Genomic DNA, 18,696 nt, shown 5'->3' on the forward strand with positions numbered 1-18,696 from the left:
TTGGCCGTGGAGTAGAGTAGTGTCTAGCCAACACTATCTTGAACCACGTATGTGAATTGTGTTATTGTTATTTTCATTTTCTGTTTTTGTGAATTATATTGCATCCTTGGTTGAACCAGATTAAGTTTTATGCTTATTGATTAGATTCTAATCACTAGTGTTCTGGTTTTGTGTGTTGTGTTCTGTTCTTGTTCGAGGTTGTTCTACAACAAGTGGCATCAGAGCCAGGTTTCGAGGGCTATCAAGAACAGCACCAAGGATTCAAGAAAGATCAAGATTTGATCTCAAATGGCTTCCGCAAAGTTTGAAGTGGACAAGTTCACAGGAGCTAATGACTTTGGCCTATGGAGAATTAAAATGAAGGCTTTGCTTGTTCATCAAGGGATTTCTTGAAGCAATTGACAGAGAAGAGCTGAAGGGTCTCGGGGATGACAAGAAGAAGATGAAGGAAACAGAATCAAAGGCACACAGTGCCATACTTCTCAGTCTTGGAGATGAAGTCTTGAGAGAAGTATCGAGTGAAGAAACTGCTGTTGGACTTTGGGAGAAATTGGCAGAAATTTATATGAAGAAATCGCTTGCCAATAAACTATATCTCAAGAAGAAACTCTACACCCTCAAGATGGATGAAAGCAAGGAACTCATAAAGCATCTAGACGAATTCAACAAGATCATCTTGGATCTCAACAACATTGGGGTCAAGATTGAAGATGAGGATCAAGGTATTCTCTTACTCAGTTCTTTACCAAAAGCTTATGAACATTTTGTAGATACTATATTGTATGGAAAAGATACATTAACATTGTCAGAGGTAAAAGCTGCTTTGAATTCTAAAGAAATTCAGAAAAGATCAGAGGATAAGAATGAGGGTAGTGGTGAAGGTTTGTTCGCTCGAGGCAGATCAGAGAACAGAGACTCAAGGTCTGGTGGGAACAAGAGCAACAGTGGAAACTACAAAGGGAATAACAACAGCAAGAACAGTCATCATGGACAAAAGTCCAAACCAAAATCCAAGGCAGGAAAACAGTGTTACTATTGCAAGAAAGAAGGTCACTTCAGGGATGAATGCAGGGCATTGCAGGCAAAACTGAAAAGAGATAAAGGGAAAGAAAAAGGAGATGTTGGTGTTGCATCAGATGGTTATGATTCAGCTGATGTTTTAGTGGTCTCAAGTCAAGAAACTGGCCAAGAATGGATCCTTGACTCAAGGTGTTCTTTCCATATGACTCCTCACAGGGAATTCTTTTGTGAATTCAAGGCTCAGACTGGGGGTTCAATACTGCTTGGAGATAACAAAGCTTGCAGGGTTGAAGGCATCGGATCAGTGGTGATCAGAATGCATGATGGAGTGTCCAGAATAGTCACAGATGTCAGATATGTACCTGCGCTCAAGAGAAATTTGTTATATGTTGGAGTTTTAATTTCAAAAGGCTGTTCTATTAAGATTGAAAGCTCACTCAAGGTTCTGAAGGGTTCTATGGTTGTCATGAAAGGTGAGCTTAAGAATTGCATTTACGTTCTGGTTGGAAAGATAGATAGCAGCAAGACTGCAAACACTGCAGAAGGCAGTGTTGATTCTGTAGTTGGAAGAGCTGGTGTTGACAACACCAAGCTGTGGCACATGAGGTTGGGTCATGTTAGTGAGAGAGGTCTGATTGAATTAAATAAGCAAGGTCTCTTGAAAGAGAAATTGGATGGAAAACTCAAGTTTTGTGAAGAATGTGTCATGGGGAAAAGCTGCAGAGTAAAATTTTATGTTGGAATGCACACAACCAAGGAACCATTGGCCTATGTACATTCAGATCTATGGGGCGCTTCAAGATTACAATCTCTAGGTGGTGCTAGCTACTTCTTAAGCATTATAGATGACTTTTCAAGAAAAGTTTGGGTGTTTCTATTAAAAACAAAAGACGAGGCTTTTGAAACTTTTGTAAAATGGAAGAAACTTGTTGAGACTCAAACAGGCAAGAAGGTCATAAAGTTAAGAACAGATAATGGTCTTGAATTTTGTTCTGGTTTATTCAATGCTTACTGTAACAAGAAGGGTATTGCAAGACACAAAACAGTCCCTAAAACCCCTCAGCAAAATGGCCTTGCTGAGAGGATGAACAGAACTTATTGAAAGGGTCAGGTGCTTGCTAAAAGGTGCAAATTTGGAGAGAAAATACTGGGGTGAAGCAGTTAAGACAGCCTGTTATCTCATAAACAGGTGTCCATCCACTGCAATTAATCTGAAAACACCACAAGAATTGTGGACAGGAAATGCACCTAAGCTTGACCATCTAAGAGTATTTGGTTGTCTTGCCTATGTTCACATAAGGCAAGACAAACTCCAACCAAGTGCTCTGAAATGCATGTTTTTGGGTTACCCTGATGGAGTCAAGGGATACAGATTATGGTGTTTAGAAGAGGGACACAAGAAGTGTATCATCAGCAGGGATGTTGTATTCAAAGAGGATCAGATGGCCATGCTACCAGTGAATACACAAGTGTCGACAAGACTAGTGACACCAGGGTACAGGAAAGCTTACCAGTACAGCTTGAAGACGCCACTACAATAGGTTACACAGAAGAAAATGAAGATGAAGATCAGATTGTCACTAGTGAAGACACAGGTCAGACTGAGCTAGACAGCTACCAATTGGCTAGAGACAGAGCCAGAAGAGAGATTAGACCTCCAGACAGATTTGGATATGCAGATTACACAGCGTTTGCCTTGAACACTGCAGAAGAAATTATAGGTGCTGAACCAGCTACCTTCCAGGAGGCTATGAACAGCAGTGATAGTGACAATTGGAATCAAGCTGTCAATGAAGAAATGACATCATTGATTAAGAACGAAACATGGGTCAAAGTGAGAAAACCACCAGGACAGAAATTGATAGGCTGCAAATGGATTTTCAAGCACAAAGAGGGACTACCAGGAGAACCAATCAGGTACAAGGCAAGGCTTGTTGCCAAGGGGTTCAATCAGAGAGAAGGTATAGATTTCACAGATATTTTCTCACCAGTTGTGAAACAAACATCCATTCAGGTAATAATGGCCAAGGTTGCCAAGTATGATCTAGAGATGGATCAAATGGATGTCAAGACAGCCTTCTTGCATGGAAGGCTTGAGGAGAAAATATACATGGCTGAACCAGAAGGGTTCAAAAGCAAGAGTTCAAATCAGGTGTGCCTTTTGCAAAAATCTTTGTATGGTCTCAAGCAAGCACCAAGACAATGGAACCTAAGGTTCAATGAGTTCATGACTCACATAGGCTATATAAGGAGCAATTATGATCCATGTGTCTACTATAACAGTTTCCTATACCTACTGTTATATGTAGATGACATTTTGATCATAGGCAAAGATAGATCAGAAATTGACAAACTCAAAGGACAATTAAGTTCAGAATTTGAGATGAAAGATTTAGGTGTTGCAAAGAGAATTCTGGGAATTGAAATTATAAGATCAAGACCAAGGCACTTGTTCTTATCTCAGAAAAATTACCTTGAAAAGGTACTGAACAGATTCAATATGACAGATGCGAAACCAGTTACAACACCTTTAGCACCACACTTCAAGCTCTCACAACAACAGGCACCTAATACTGAGGAAGACAGAGAAGAAATGGACAAGATACCCTATGCTTCATGTGTTGGAAGTTTAATGTACTCAATGGTCTGCACAAGACCAGATTTGGCATATGCACTTAGTGTAACAAGCAAATTCATCTCAGACCCTGGAATTGAACACTGGAAAGCACTGAAATGGATAATGAGGTATGTAAAGGGGACCCTGGATCTTGGACTAATGTATAGTGCAGACACAAGTTACAGAACAGAGATAGAAGGGTATGTGGACTCAGATTTTGCAGGGAGTTTGGACACAAGGAGATCCTTGACAGGTTATGCATTCACAGCATTGGGTGGATGCATTAGTTGGAAGTCAAATCTCCAAAAGGTGGTGGCATTGTCAAGCACAGAGGTAGAGTATATGGCTACTACAGAAGCGATAAAAGAAGCCATATGGTTAAGAGGATTCTCTGGAGAATTGGGATACAATTCAGAGGACATCACTGTGCTTTGTGACAATCAGAGTGCTTTGCACTTAATGAAAAATCCTATGTTCTATGAAAGGTCTAAACACATAGACATCAAACTTCATTTCATTAGAGATATCATTGGAAGAAATGAAGTTCAGGTGAAGAAGGTGGGAACAAAGGATAATGCAGCAGATATGTTAACTAAGTATGTTCCCTACAACAAGTTCAGGCACTGCCTAAGCTTGCTGAACATACTCAGCTGCTGATTTGCCAAATGAAAACCAGCTCAAGGTGATGATCTCAAGCATGTTTACCAAGGTGGATGATTGTTAAAATTGGTAAAAATGCTCAAGACTTAAGTGGCTAATCTATTTTTGGACAAATAACAGAAATAACCGTTTTTCTGTTATTTTCAGTTGGTACTCGACTTGTTTGTAGGTCCTTCTCCTTTGTACACCAAGCTATATAAGGCTTCATTCTTCATCTCATCATTCTATTCAATTCGATTCATTTTTCTTACTGTAAATATTAGTGAGAGAAACAGAGAGAGCCTTCTTGAGTGAACTTTGTACCATCATTGAGATTGTAATGGAGCTAGTCTCCTCAGTTGTACAGACTTGAAATTCAGATTCAATAACAGAGATCTCAAAGCCCTTGTGGCTGGTTTGGCCGTGGAGTAGAGTAGTGTCTAGCCAACACTATCTTGAACCACGTATGTGAATTGTGTTATTGTTATTTTCATTTTCTGTTTTTGTGAATTATATTGCATCCTTGGTTGAACCAGATTAAGTTTTATGCTTATTGATTAGATTCTAATCACTAGTGTTCTGGTTTTGTGTGTTGTGTTCTGTTCTTGTTCGAGGTTGTTCTACAACATTTTGCTTATTACAAACTTATTTAATTCAATGTAGCTATTAAATTTCAGGGTCATTTGGAAAATCAGGCTGAGGGAAAATGGTTTTAAAACTTGTGTTAATTTTATGTACATACATAGATTGTCTGTCAAACCACTATAGCCAATTTATCATAAAATTCCCATGGTTCAAAACTGTGTATAAATCATGTAAGTCGAATTAATTTTTCCAAACTGTAAGTGCAATATGATAAGGGAAAGGGCTCTGAAAAACAACTATAAAATATTCTTTTGGTCTCTAATTTTCAAAATCAGTCCATAAATTTTATAACCCATTATCAGATTCTGGTTACTCTAAATTATAGTTTTTTTCTTCAATTTTTCATCTTAGTTTTGATTTTTGGAGGTTGATGAAACTGTGATTAGTGATCAAAATCAAGAGTATCGATTAAAGACTGAATTGAGATTAATATACATTATAATTTAGGACCAAGTTAGACATTTTCCTTTTAACATGGTCCATATTTATCTAGTTTTGATGAAGTACTAATTCTCTTGAACTCGTTAGTGATTGTTCTCTTTCTCCTATAATGAGTCTTGGACAGATCTTTTCTCTTTGTTGTGTTTGTGTATAGAGATTACCACCTATTAACAATAGAACAATGGATACGCAAAAATATGCACTAAGCACTAAAACAAAAGATTAACAAATCTTGGATTAATCTTTTACAAAAATACCTCTTCAAAAATTACATAAACATGTATATAAATTAGGGTCCAAGAGCTAATTTTTTGTGAGCTTTGGGTGTGTATATATCGCTGAATGGTTGTTCAAAAGTGATTACCGAAAAATCTGCAGTCATTAAAGAAATAATCACAATTTTCTTTAATTAGAAAAAGCCATTGGGACAGACATTAAAGTTGATCCCACAATTTTTATGAACAATGTTAAATGTTATGTCAAGTTCATTTCTAAGATCAAAACTTTCCCTAAATAAACTCGAGCATATAGAAAAACGATCAAAATAATTAAAAAGTGATTTATTTAAATAATAAACCTTTTATTTTATACCAAAATCGATTTTCTAAGTGAGTAAAGATTCAATCTTTATTTATGGATCATAGAACCAAAAATAGATTGATCTTACTGGCAATCAATCTACCGGTCATATCAAATCTTTCATATTTGAAGCTATCAACAACAAAAGGATTGACAACTCCTATTTGGGTTCAATTATTTAGAATATTATTGTATGCAGTGAGAACTTTACTGTCATTTCTTTTATGTTCTATCTTAGATTAGTGTTGACGGTGAGAACTCGTCAACTAAGTTGAGTTGGAAGAAATTATTAAGTTAGGATCGTCAATAAAAAAGCTATAGAAATCAAAGCAATAACTCAAGAATTATGACAGAATAACAATGGAGAAATCAATCAATCTTTCATTAACTCTCAAGCCTTTGCTACAGTAAAAATTCCAACCCCCTTTCAGGTGGTCTTAGAGTTCATTTTATAGTAGGCTCTAATGGCCTTAGATACATAGTGGTCCAGGAGACCATGGGGTACATAAGTACTAGGTCAGGGGAGTGGCTTCAGAGGTCGTGGTCGTACATCTAGCACAGGAGCAGATGTCAGAAGAATGCCTCCACTACTTGTCTGTACCCATATCTGATGAGTGGTGGCAGGCGTAGTGGCGCAGGAGGTAGTGGTGTCGGTTCTGACCTTTGGCCGTAGACGTACGGACCATGACTCTTAACCCAGCAGTCTCACTGGCACTGGTATCCATACTCAGTACTAGGTCGTACAAGTACGTCCCATTCGACTCGTACTGGAGCCTCTAAGCATAGGGGTCTCAAGGTGTAAGGAATGGGACCCTGGGTATGTGTTATGGTCCCGGTGTGAGGTGGAGATCTTGGATCCTTGGCACGAGATGCCTGAAGCCTTCTGAGATCACTCACGAGTTTGGTTGATAGGCATGTGGCCTTGACGGATGTCCAAGGATGCGTAGCGAGACGCCCTCCTAGCGACCCCCTTGGTGGTGCGGCTCCCTTGGTGGATGGCTCCGCTCACATGGTTACCAGGTGGCGTGGCTCACATTCCTTCGCGAGGCCCTCCTCCTCACGCGTGGCCAGGGGCGAGATGGCGAGGCGGGGCCACAGGCGAGGCCACTCCGGGGCGCAGGCCATGATGGCGAGGTGGGGCCACGGGCGAGGCCACTTGAGCCGAGATGGCGAGGCGAGGCCACTCCGGGGCGTGGGCGAAGATGGCGAGGTGGGGCCACGGGCGAGGCCACTTGAGCCAGGATGGTGAGGCGGGGCCACGGGCGAGGCCACTTGAGCCAGGATGGCGAGGCGGGGCCACGGGCGAGGCCACTTGTAATGCCCCGGATTCCCTATTATGGTTAATGGCCGGATTAGTAGGCCGGGAGGGCCATAACTGTTTAATTATGCCATTAAATGTGTTTATGCATGTTTATGAGAATTATATTATCATATGATGTTCAATGCATGTTTGTGGGTCCACATTTGTCTACAGGGGTATTATGGTAATTTGGCCCGTTGAGGGTATAATTGAATATTTGTTGTATGTTAATGATATGTTGTGAGACCACATTATAATGTGGATTGGTTCGAGAATTCCGACATGAGACGATCTTTAAACATGATTTATCGGTTTGGTCATAACAGGTTTGAGCTCGGGGCTCGGGGTGAGTCTCAGGGTGAATTTAAAGGTTATAGCGTTATCGGGGATTTTAGGGTAACGGGTTATGAAATATTGGCGTTTGAGGATTTTGAGATTAGCGGGAAATGGGGAGTGTTAGTTATAATTAACGGGTTTAGCGGAATGCACCAATTTTGCCCTTAGGGAGGCTTTGGAGGCTTAAGATGACATAAGGGGTATTTTGGTCTTTTTAGGGGAGGATATATATGACTAAGTGACTTGAAGGCTATAGAATAAAACAGAGGTGATTTCTTTCCCTTCCCGTACCTTTTTTTCCTTCATCTTCCTTGTGAAATTTTGTGGGCTTGTTGAGGATTTGAGCTTGGAAGCCAAGCCTTGGTACCTTGGGAGAGCGTTTCATTGTTGAAGAGCACCATAACCTGAGCTTAAGGTAAGCTTTTAGCCACTGGTTTTTACATATACTCTGTTTTCGTTTTAGTTCTTAGATCATGAGTTTTGGTTGTGGAAAGTGTGAATCAAAGAGGGTTTTGATGTTAGTTTGATTGGGGTTTGATGTGAGTGAGCTAAGGGTGTTATTGGGGGTTTAATTACATGTTTGAAGGTGGTTCTATGTTGGTTTGAGGGGCAGGTTTGAGAGGAAGGAGCTCAGGGAGAAAACTGGTTCGAGTTTGGGTGTTCTTGCTTCCTGGGCTGGGTGCCGCGGCACGGCTTTAGCGTGCCGCGGCCCATGAGCGCCTGGCAGAAGGGGGGGGGGGGGGGGGGGGGCTTTCTGTTTGGGGAGTGCCGCGGCACGGCTTTTGGGGGCCGCGGCCCATAGGGCCAAAATTGCTAAAAGGTGGTTTTTAGCTTAGGGATTCAAACCATAGGCCTCGGGGTTGGACCTAGTACCCGGTTGGGTAGTATTTGAGGTCTCGGGGGCTGGGATTTGGTTTGGGAAACCCCGGTTATCATTTTTATTGATGAATCCTATATTTTGGTTATGACCAGGTGACCGTCGAGGAATTTAAAGGTTGATCGTTCTCAGGGGTCGTTCATATAATTATTATCACTCGAACCAGAGGTAAGAAAACGGTGTTTGAATACAGTTGCACCCTGTATAGGTATATGGCATGTATGGTCTGATATTTGAGGCATGCTGGTTGATATATGTGGACATGGATGGCATATTAAATGCTGTTGAATGTTGTTTACCTGTTGAGACACTGACTAGTCAGGGACCGACTCTAAAGTCGAGAATCATGCATTGAATGACTCTATAGCATTAATGCCAGACCGACCTTAGGGTCGAGGAACTTACAAGCGCTTGCCTGGTCTACGACCAGATGACTATAGCCAAGGTATATGACCCCAGTGACTGTTTGTCACAAGGCTAAGGGACGTTGTCCATATTCGACTCTAGAGTCGTGAGGAAGGTTATGTTGGTGACCAATCACCATGCACCTGTCCTGAACAAGCTTATGAAAGAGCCACCTATCAGTTGAGCCCTAGTGACCCTATCGTCACATGGCTAGAGGGAGCGATGCTCATTATTGTGACTTTTGGCTATTGTCACCTATTTGTTGGACTGATAGTCCTAAAGGAATAACTATGATTATTGTTGATATTATATCATGCTATATTGTGTTTTCTTGCTGGGCCTCGGCTCATGGGTGCTATGTGGTGCAGGTAAAGGAAAGGAAAAGCTTGGCCAGCCTTGAGTGGAGAGCTTGGGCGATGTAATGTACATACAGGGCCGCTTGACCGCCACGGTCATGGAGTTCTCAGAGGGACTAGGGGTTTATTCCATTTTTGCCGCTTAGGCCGGCGGAGTTTGTATATTTGGAACTGTAGCAACTCTTTTGTAACTTGAACTACTTGTAAACATTTTTAAAAGGCTCATGAGCAGTTTATTTACTTAATAAAATGTACCCTTTCCTTTTTCTGGTTTTCACCTTAACCTGGTAGTAACACTTAGATCACGTTTTTAACCAAAGGACTCGGGTAACGTGTCAAATTTCTGGTTCACCGTTCACCGTAACTGTTCTGGGGTAGCCAGGGCATTACACCACTTGAGCCAAGGTGGCGAGGCGGGGCCACGGGCGAGGCCACTCTGGAGCGAGGCCACTTGAGCCAGGATGGCGAGGCGGGGCCACGGGCGAGGCCACTCTGAAGCGAGGCCACTTGAGCCAAGGTGGCGAGGCGGGGCCACGGGCGAGGCCACTCCGGAGCGAGGCCACTTGAGCCAAGATGGCGAGGCGGGGCCATGGGCGAGGCCACTCCGGGGCACGGGCCTAGATGGCGAGGTGGGGCCACGGGCGAGGTGCATGGGCGAGATGGGCCTCGCGTATGGCCGAGGTACAGGTGCGTATGGGGCCTTGCGTATGGCCGAGGCGAAGTGCATGGGCGAGATGGGCCTCGCGAGGCTACTAAGCCTTGGCACCTATGCCTTGCCAATGTGGGCCACCTGGCATCGACTCCACGAGGAACGAACCCAGACTCGTGTCGTGATGGTGCGATGGCTTCCCAAGACGACGGTGGCCCAAGGGCCTTGCCTCGACCTCATATTTTCTCTTGATGAGATTATGAGCATCAACACTTGCCCCCCAGTCTAGGAGAGTACCTTTAGGTGCTCTTGTAGACTATTCACTTTGACTCCTATAAATAGGCCCTCATGCATGGCCTAATATTTTCATCTTACTCCTTTGGCTTATTGGTTTGGAGAGCCCTTCTTTTTTCAAAGGGTGAGGGGTTCAATCCCTCACAACCTCATTTTCACCATAGTTCCTTTTATTTGTTTTATATATATATATATATATTTTGTGTATGAGCTAATTTCTTGGTGTGCCTATTTTATGACTAACACATCTTTCTGGTCCATTCTTGCAGACGCGCATTTTCGACTCTTTGGTGCTTTTCGCTCCCCGACCTCCTTTGGACCCCAACCTCGCTCTCTTAATCGCTTGAGGTATATTTTCTTTCCTTCTCCCTTTTATTATTATTATTTTTTTGGGTCCAAACTAGCAGTACTTGGGATGGGGTACCTTAGCCTGATCTTGTAGTGAGTTTGACCATATGCACGCCCCTCCTCCTTTTTTTTTTTATATATATCCTGTAGTGGGCCATTTAGGGCGCTTGCATCTAGAGATATTAAGCCCATTCCTTTGTGTTTTGTAGCCTTTCCCTCGTTTACACGTGAACCCCTTTTTGCTGTTGGGACGTGGTTTCATGGCCAGTGACGGCCCGTCCGACATACCCCCAAGGGCTGAGTTTATTGACCTGTCCTCAGACTCAGAGTCCCCTGAGGGCAACCCTCACCAGGACTATGACTCCTTAAGGCAAGCCCGCATCTGCCACCTTGACTGCATGGCCGAACTTAGGCGTAAAATTTGGGTGGTGGAGAGCGAAATTGACTCGGTGTCGAGAGGAGATGGAGGACCTTCACCCCTGGACCTTAGTGACCATATAGCGCGTCTTAGGACGACCCTTTTTGAATTGCAGTGGGAGTTAGAGTTTATGGAGGGACACCTTCCGCCTGAGCCTTCCAGCCTATCCTCGCTTGATGACTGTCAGGGGGATGCTTCTGCTTCTCCTCAGCCCCTAGTCTCAGTTTGTCCTAGCTTAGTGCTTCCGCCATCGCTCCCTCGATGGAAAACTCTTGCTAGGAAGAAAAAATGGAGGGTTAAGTGTTCTGCCTCTTCCTCACATCTTTCTTTTGATTTTGCAGATATGCCGAAAGCACGCAGACATGTGTCTGTCCAGGAAGAGGACGACGCCCTTCTACTGGCGTCCAGTCTAGTGTCACATGTGTCTTCGAACAAATTGAAGGAGATCGTGAAGCACTACCGTGTTGCTCCAGAATACGCCCTATATGCTCCTCAGGAGGCATGCCGGGCCGACCACCCTAGGAAGGGTCATGTGGCTTTGAGTGAGCATATTTTGAAGGCGGGTGGTACCATTCCTTTGCACCCATTTTTCGTGGCGGTTCTCAACTACTTCGACTTGGCCCCTCTTCAACTGTCACCCAACAGTTGGTTGACTCTAAGTTGCCTTTTCATTTGGTTCAAGGAAAAGGTCGAACGCGCCCCAACGGCGCAAGAGGTGCATTCCCTGTACAACCTCATGGCAGTGCACAAGTCCAAGGGCTTCTACTACCTGCAGAAGGCCAACAACGAGCTCCCGTTGATAGAGGGCTCAGTGTCCAACACAGGGTCTTGGAAACAAGACTTTTTCTGGGTAGAGGGCCCTCTCTCTGTTCGTGAAGACTTTCGCGCGCTGCCCTAGTAAGTGCCCTGGTCTTTCTTTTCTTCTTATTAGAACTTACTGTTTCGTACTCTTGCTTGTACTGACATTGGCGTGGATCATGCAGAGCAATTTGCTGATCCTTCGGTCATTGGGCCAGAGGCGGTGGCTATAAACAACCTCATTAATGCAGACTCCGCCTTGAAGAAGGCGGCGTACCTATTTACTGTGGCGAACCTCAACCGCCACCAGCTGTCCCCGGTCTCTGACCCCAAGCTCCTGTGGTCAGTTACTGGGTCTAAGAAGACTACGGCTACGCCGGCTGGGCCGTTCCCACACGATGGTGAGGCCGAGGGGGAGCCAAGGGATGCCCCCCTTGAATGTGGGGGATCTCATCAGCGCCCCCTGTCCCCCGGGGGATGCCCCCCTATGGCTCCTATGACCAAGACATGGCCTTTCAATCTCTGGACCCGCAGGCCGCAGCGGGATGTTACGCTCCCCCTGGCCTTGATGGCTGTGACGCCTTCCCTCAGGTTCCCCATGATATTGGCTTACCGGGGGCTGATTTCGTCGACCTCGCGGAGCCCCCCTCTAATCTACCAGGGTCTCAGTTTTTCTCCTTCCCTGCGCCCCCTCCTGCTTCGGCGAGCGGGTCATCCGTCCCTGTCCAACAAGATGCTCCCAGTACGGAGGCGGAGCCTTGGGTGACTAGGACGGACTCGTCTTATGCGCAGCGTTACATTCATATTGCCTCCCTGTCTCCGACTGGAGGGGTCTAAGGAATGTGACTCAACCAGACCTTGGGGACACCCTAAGGCGCGCCGCAGCCTGGGTGAGTTCTTGCACCTTGCGTCGATTAGTATTATGTATAGATGTACATGTGTTTTTCTTTTTGTTACTTATTGCTAACGCCATTGACTTTTTTGTGCAGATCTACACTGTGTCTCTTCGGTATGCCGACACGTCCAGCACCCTCTCCGCATCTACTGCTGAGAGGGACTGTCTTACAACTCGGGTCCAGGAGCTTGAAAATGAGCTTAATGAAACCAAGGTCAAGTTGTCAAAGGCCCGGACTAAGTCTGCCAACTTGCTCTCAAAGAGGGAGAAAGCGAAGGCCAAGATCAAGGAGCTAAAGGGCAAGGCTAGACGCTTGGAGCGTGAGCTCCAGGGGGTCAAAACTACTGCGGCTGCGTCGCAGCAGAGGGTTTCCCAATTGGAGATCGAAGCCGAGGCCCTTAGGGCTGAACTACAGTCGGCGCAGGAGAAGAACGCTTCCTTGGAGGCGGAGAGGGCTTCCTTGGAGGCGGCGAGGGCTTCCTTGGAGGCGGAGAGGGTCATCACCGAGCACAGGTCTATAGATCGTGCTCTTTACAATGTGTGGAGGTAGGACCCCAACTTCGACTTCTCCTCTTTTGGTGAACAGGTCGTTGCCCGAGCGGCCTTGTGGAGTGCCCACTATAGGAGGCCTTGAAGTAGTCTTGCCTTTTTTTTTTTTAACTTTGTAATACCATTATCACTGCTACTTTTCTTTTGGTAATTCTTGTACTATCTCAAGAACTCTTTTTTTTTTTTTAATGTATAAATATATGTGTTGCTGTTTATTTCCTGTTCTACTGCATTTGAGGCCCTTTTAAGCTTGCATGATGGGGTTTGGTTGGTTCCCTTCTTTTATCTACCAGGCTGGAGGTCCTTTGGAGCCCATGCGAGAGGGTTAACTGGGACCTCTTTTGGTGCCTCTTGGTTGCTTCTATAAGGATATTTTGACCCCTTGGGTCCTAGTTATCCTTTTATGTTTTTCTTGCGCGCGCTTATTATTTCTTTGCGAGAAGCGTCCGTCTCGTCGTTATTCATAGTACTATTTTTGCAAGGGTCTCCTTTGGGACCCTTTTTGGCTAGGCGGCTTGGTGGCCGCTCTAGACTTATTATTATTATCGTCACCATACATTTTTTGTAGGTCCCTATGGCCTCCCTTGGTGTTCATAAGGGTAGCTAATCCTTGCGATCCCAAGGGATGCCTTGTAAGGACTTCGTTTAAGGCCCTAGTATACGGGGTCCCTTTGGTTTTGGGTCACTTCCTCTTAATGGAGGGCCCTTTTTAGGATCCTCTTGGTAGAGGGTCCTTTTTTAGGGGCCTCCTTTTTAGGAGGGCTAGGGGTCCTCTTGGTAGAGGGTCCCTTTTAGGGGCCTCGTTTTTAGGAGGGCAAGGGGTCCCTTTTTAGGATCCTTCGTTATAGGGCCCTTTTTAGGTTCCCTTTGCTAGCCGCCTGCTGTCGCCTCCTATCCTGCCCCCCAAGTGTCTGGTGAAATTTATTTTGGCAGGCACTTTGGTTGATGCCCACGTAGTGAAGGAAAATAATACATGAGGTTGCGAATAGTTACACCCATAACATGCAGTTCCATTCATCACATTCATAATAAACAGTCTCATACAAATAGTTGCAACAGTACATCTGAGATTTTCATAGGAAATAGAAATGAAAAGACTCACACCTACCCAGGAGGCTATCTAAGTAACCTCTTTGATTTCTCCCTATCACATTAAGACAGTGTGCAACACTTGTCCTTTTACCATCGGACGTGGGCGGCTTACTGGTAGTACTTCCTCAGGTGCTCTGCGTTCCATGCTCGGGGTATGATGGTGTCGTCCATGCGCACCAGCTTGTAAGTGTTCGGGGGTATGCACTGAGCAACCTGGTAGGGCCCCTCCCAATTCGCCCCCAGCACTCTTGTGCCTGGGTCTCGTGTGTTAGGGAGTACCTTCCTTAGCACCAAGTCGCCAACTCTGAAAGCTCTCTCTCGCACCCTTGAATTGTAGTACCTTGCGGCGCGCTGTTGGTATACTGCCACCCTCATTGTGCTTTTTCTCTCTTCAAGCATGTCTAAACTTTTGGCCAGGGCTACGCGGTTGGCCTCGTCTCCATATGCCTGTACCCTGTGGGACTCGACTCGCATCTCGACTGGGAGCACAGCCTCGCACCCATAGGCCAAGGAGAATGGGGACTCCCCAGTAGTCGTGCGTGGGGTGGTTCTGTAAGCCCACAGCACATTTGGTAACTCATCTACCCAGGCTCCCTTCATCTTTTCCAGCTTTGTCTTTAAGTTCTTCTTAAGGACCCTGTTTATGGCCTCCACTTGCCCATTGGCCTGGGGGTGTACAACCGCAGAGAAACTCCTCCTTATGCCCCTTTCCCTACAATATTCATCGAAAGCTCCTCCCTCGAACTGGGTACCATTGTCGGACATAATTTTGTAGGGTACTCCATATCTACAAACAATGAATTTGTTGACGAAAGAGGTGATGTGCCTGGCGGTTATCTTCACAAGGGGTTCTGCTTCCACCCACTTAGTGAAATAATCCACTGCCACCACCGCGTATTTCGCTCCACCCCTGCCTGTAGGAAGAGCGCCAATCAAGTCTATCCCCCAGATAGCGAAGGGCCAGGGGCTGGTCATGCTGGTCAGTTCACTTGGGGGTTTTCGAGGGTAGTTGGCGTGCCTCTGGCATTTGTCGCATTTCGTGGCAAAGTCATGCGCATCTTTCTCCATGGAGGGCCAGTAGTATCCTTGTCTCATGGCCTTCCTAGCCGTGGAGGGTCCGCTCTCGTGGTTGCCGCACTCCCCCTCATGTATCTCATGTAACACCTTCAACGCCTCCTCTTCTTCCACACACCGCAGGAGTGGCATTGAGAATCCTCTTTTGTAAAGGACCCCATCTACCAGGGTGTATCTTGCGGCCCTGTACACCAACCTCCGGGACTCCTTTTTGTCTGCAGGCAAGGTTCCTTCTTCCAGGTACCTCTTGATTGGTTCGGTCCATGACTCCCTTGGGACACTAATCATGTGCACGTCCGCACCTTCGATGCTGGGCTTGGGTAAGTACTCCACGAGTATTGACTCCAAGATATCACCATCCTTGGTAGACGCCAACTTTGCAAGTGCATCGGCATGGGTATTCTTTTCTCTGGGGATTTGCTCTATATCGTATGCCACCAACCGTCCTAGATAGCCCTTCACCTTCTCCAAGTAGGCTGCCATCTTGGGTCCCCTTGCCTGGTACTCCCCCTTTACTTGGCATACTACCAATTGAGAGTCACTGAAGATATGAAGGCGCGTCACTCTCAGTTCCTGGGCTAAACGCAGGCCAGCTAGGAGCGCCTCGTATTCTGCCTCATTATTGGAGGCCTCAAACCCAAATCGGATTGCGCAATACATTCTGTGTCCCTCGGGCCCAGTCATCATGATGCCCGCTCCAGATCCTCCTTAATTAGACGCCCCATCAACATGCAAACTCCACTCCTCTAAACCTCCTAGCTCTTCCTCCATAACAGGCTGCTCCCCTTCTTCATTCCTTCTTTCATTCGGCTGATGGGTGAGCTCTACTATAAAATCTGCCAGCACCTGTCCATTGATGGAAGCCCTTGGGGTGTATACAATGTCAAATTGACTCAGCTCGATTGACCATTTCATCAGCCTCCCTGAGGTCTCAGGTTTATGCAAGACCTGCCTCAAAGGACTATCTGTCAGGACTTCAATTGTATGTGCATGGAAGTAAGGCCTCAACTTCCTCGAAGCCACTACTAATGCATAGGCCAATTTTTTGATCTCCGGATACCGGTTCTCCGCGTCCACCAAACGCTTGCTGATATAGTATACGGGTTGTTGCTGCTTCTTCTCTCCTTTAACCAAGGCTGCGCTGATGGCCTGCTCAGACACCGCCAAGTACAGGTACAGCTTCTCGCCCTTCTCTGGCTTTGCCAACAGGGGTGGCTTCCCCAGGTTCTCTTTCAGCTTGACAAATGCTTCCTCACATTTTTCATCCCAAGCGAACTTTTTGCTCCCTTTGAGGATGTCAAAGAATGGGAGGCACTTGTCGGTGGACCTTGAAATAAACCTATTAAGGGCCGCCACCCTTCCCGTTAGGCACTGCACTTCCTTCTTATTCTTTGGCGGGCTCATCTCTATTAGTGCCTTTATCTTGTCAGGATTGGCCTCGATGCCTCTGGAATTGACCATGAAGCCCAAGAATTTTCCTGAGGATACCCCGAAGGTGCACTTGACTGGATTCAACTTCATCCGGTATTTCCTGAGTGTGTCGAACATCTCACCCAAGTCCTTGTTGAGCTCTGTTGCTTCTTTGGTCTTCACTAACATGTCATCCACATACACCTCCATATTCCTTCCTATCTGGTTGGCGAACATTTTATTCACCAACCTCTGATAGGTGGCTCCCGCGTTCTTGAGCCCGAAGGGCATCACCTTGTAACAGTAGAGCCCTTTGTCTGTAATGAATGACGTGTGCTCTTCATCTGCTGGGTTCATTGGGATTTGGTTGTATCCTGAGTAGGCATCCATGAAACTCAGTAACTCATGTCCTGCCGTCGCATCTACTAGCTGATCTATCCTGGGAAGTGGGAAGCTGTCCTTAGGACAAGCTTTATTCAGGTTCGTGAAATCGACGCAAGTTCTCCATTTCCCATTCGGCTTTGGCACGAGTACTGGGTTCGATACCCACACATGGTAGAAAGACTCACGGATGAACCCGTTGGCCTTCAACTTGTCAACCTCCTCTTTTAATGCTGCGTATCTTGTCGGGTCTAGCGCCCGCCTCTTCTGCCTGATGGGCCTTGCCTCTGGGGAGATATTCAGGTGGTGGCACATCACACTGGGGTCTATACCTACCATATCCTCATGACTCCATGCGAACACGTCTAGATTATCTTTCAAAAATTTCATCAACTTCTCCTTCACATCTCCTTGCAGGCTTCTCCCTATCTTCAATTTCCTTAGGGGTTCCTCCGTCACCGTAACCTCCTCTACTTCTTCTACTGGTTCTGCTCTCGACTCATCCACGACCCGAGGGTCCAGCTCTTGCGGACCCCCCGTGGGCATACGTAGCGCCTCATGTATCACCATGGCCATTGGCTCCCGCGGTTTAACAGGCGCGCGGAGTGAGGTGTTATAGCACTCCCTCGTCTCCTTCTGTTCTCCCCTCATACTAGCGACCCCTCCTGGAGTCGGGAAATTGACAACCAAGTGATATATTGAGGTTATGGCTTTCAATTCTCTTAGGGAGGGTCTCCCCAATACCGTGTTGAAAGCTGATGCACAATCTACTACAACAAAGTTAGACATGACTGTAGTCTTCCGGGGTTGCTCCCCCATGGTAAGTGTCAATTCGATCATTCCAAGGGGTTGCACTGAGTCCCCTGTGAATTCGTATAGGGACGAATGGCAGGGCTTCAGATGACGAATGCCCAGTCCCATCTTTTCCAAGGCAGGGCGATATAGGATGTCTACTGAGCTCCTGTTGTCCACTAGGACTCGATGCACACACATATTTGCCAATTGAACTGTCAGCACCAGCGGATCGTTGTGGGGAAAGTGTACCCCCCGTGCATCTTCCTCGGTGAATGTTATCGAGTCGTTTTCCCCCTTGAAACTTTTTGGGGGTCGCTGTTCTAAACTCATGACGCAGGGGGGCGGACTTCGCCGAGCCTCTCTCGCATATCTATCTCGCCCCTTCCGAGAGTCTCCCCCAAATCATGGACCTCCAAAAATGGTTTGAACCTCCCCCTGTATTTCTGGGGCTCGCTCTTGTGCCTGGGGTGCCGCGGGCTCGTCCTCTGGCCTTTGTCTTTCTCTCCTGACATAGCGGCCCAGGTGTCCCCGGCGGATGAGCTCCTCAATTTCCTCCTTCAAATGGATACACTCTGCCGTAGTGTGACCGATGTCCTTGTGGTACTGGAAATATCTACTGGGGTCCCTTTTGGACCGATCCTTTCTCATTAGTGGGGGCTTTTTGAAGGGAACTCGATCTTCGTTGGTGATGTAAATATGCTCCCTGGTATCTGTGAGGTTCGTATAGTAAGTATAAGATGTTTGCCTATGATCACTCCCTCGTTTGGTTTTCCTCTGC

Source organism: Humulus lupulus, chromosome 8 (genome assembly GCF_963169125.1).
Source record: "Humulus lupulus chromosome 8, drHumLupu1.1, whole genome shotgun sequence".
NCBI lineage: Eukaryota > Viridiplantae > Streptophyta > Magnoliopsida > Rosales > Cannabaceae > Humulus > Humulus lupulus.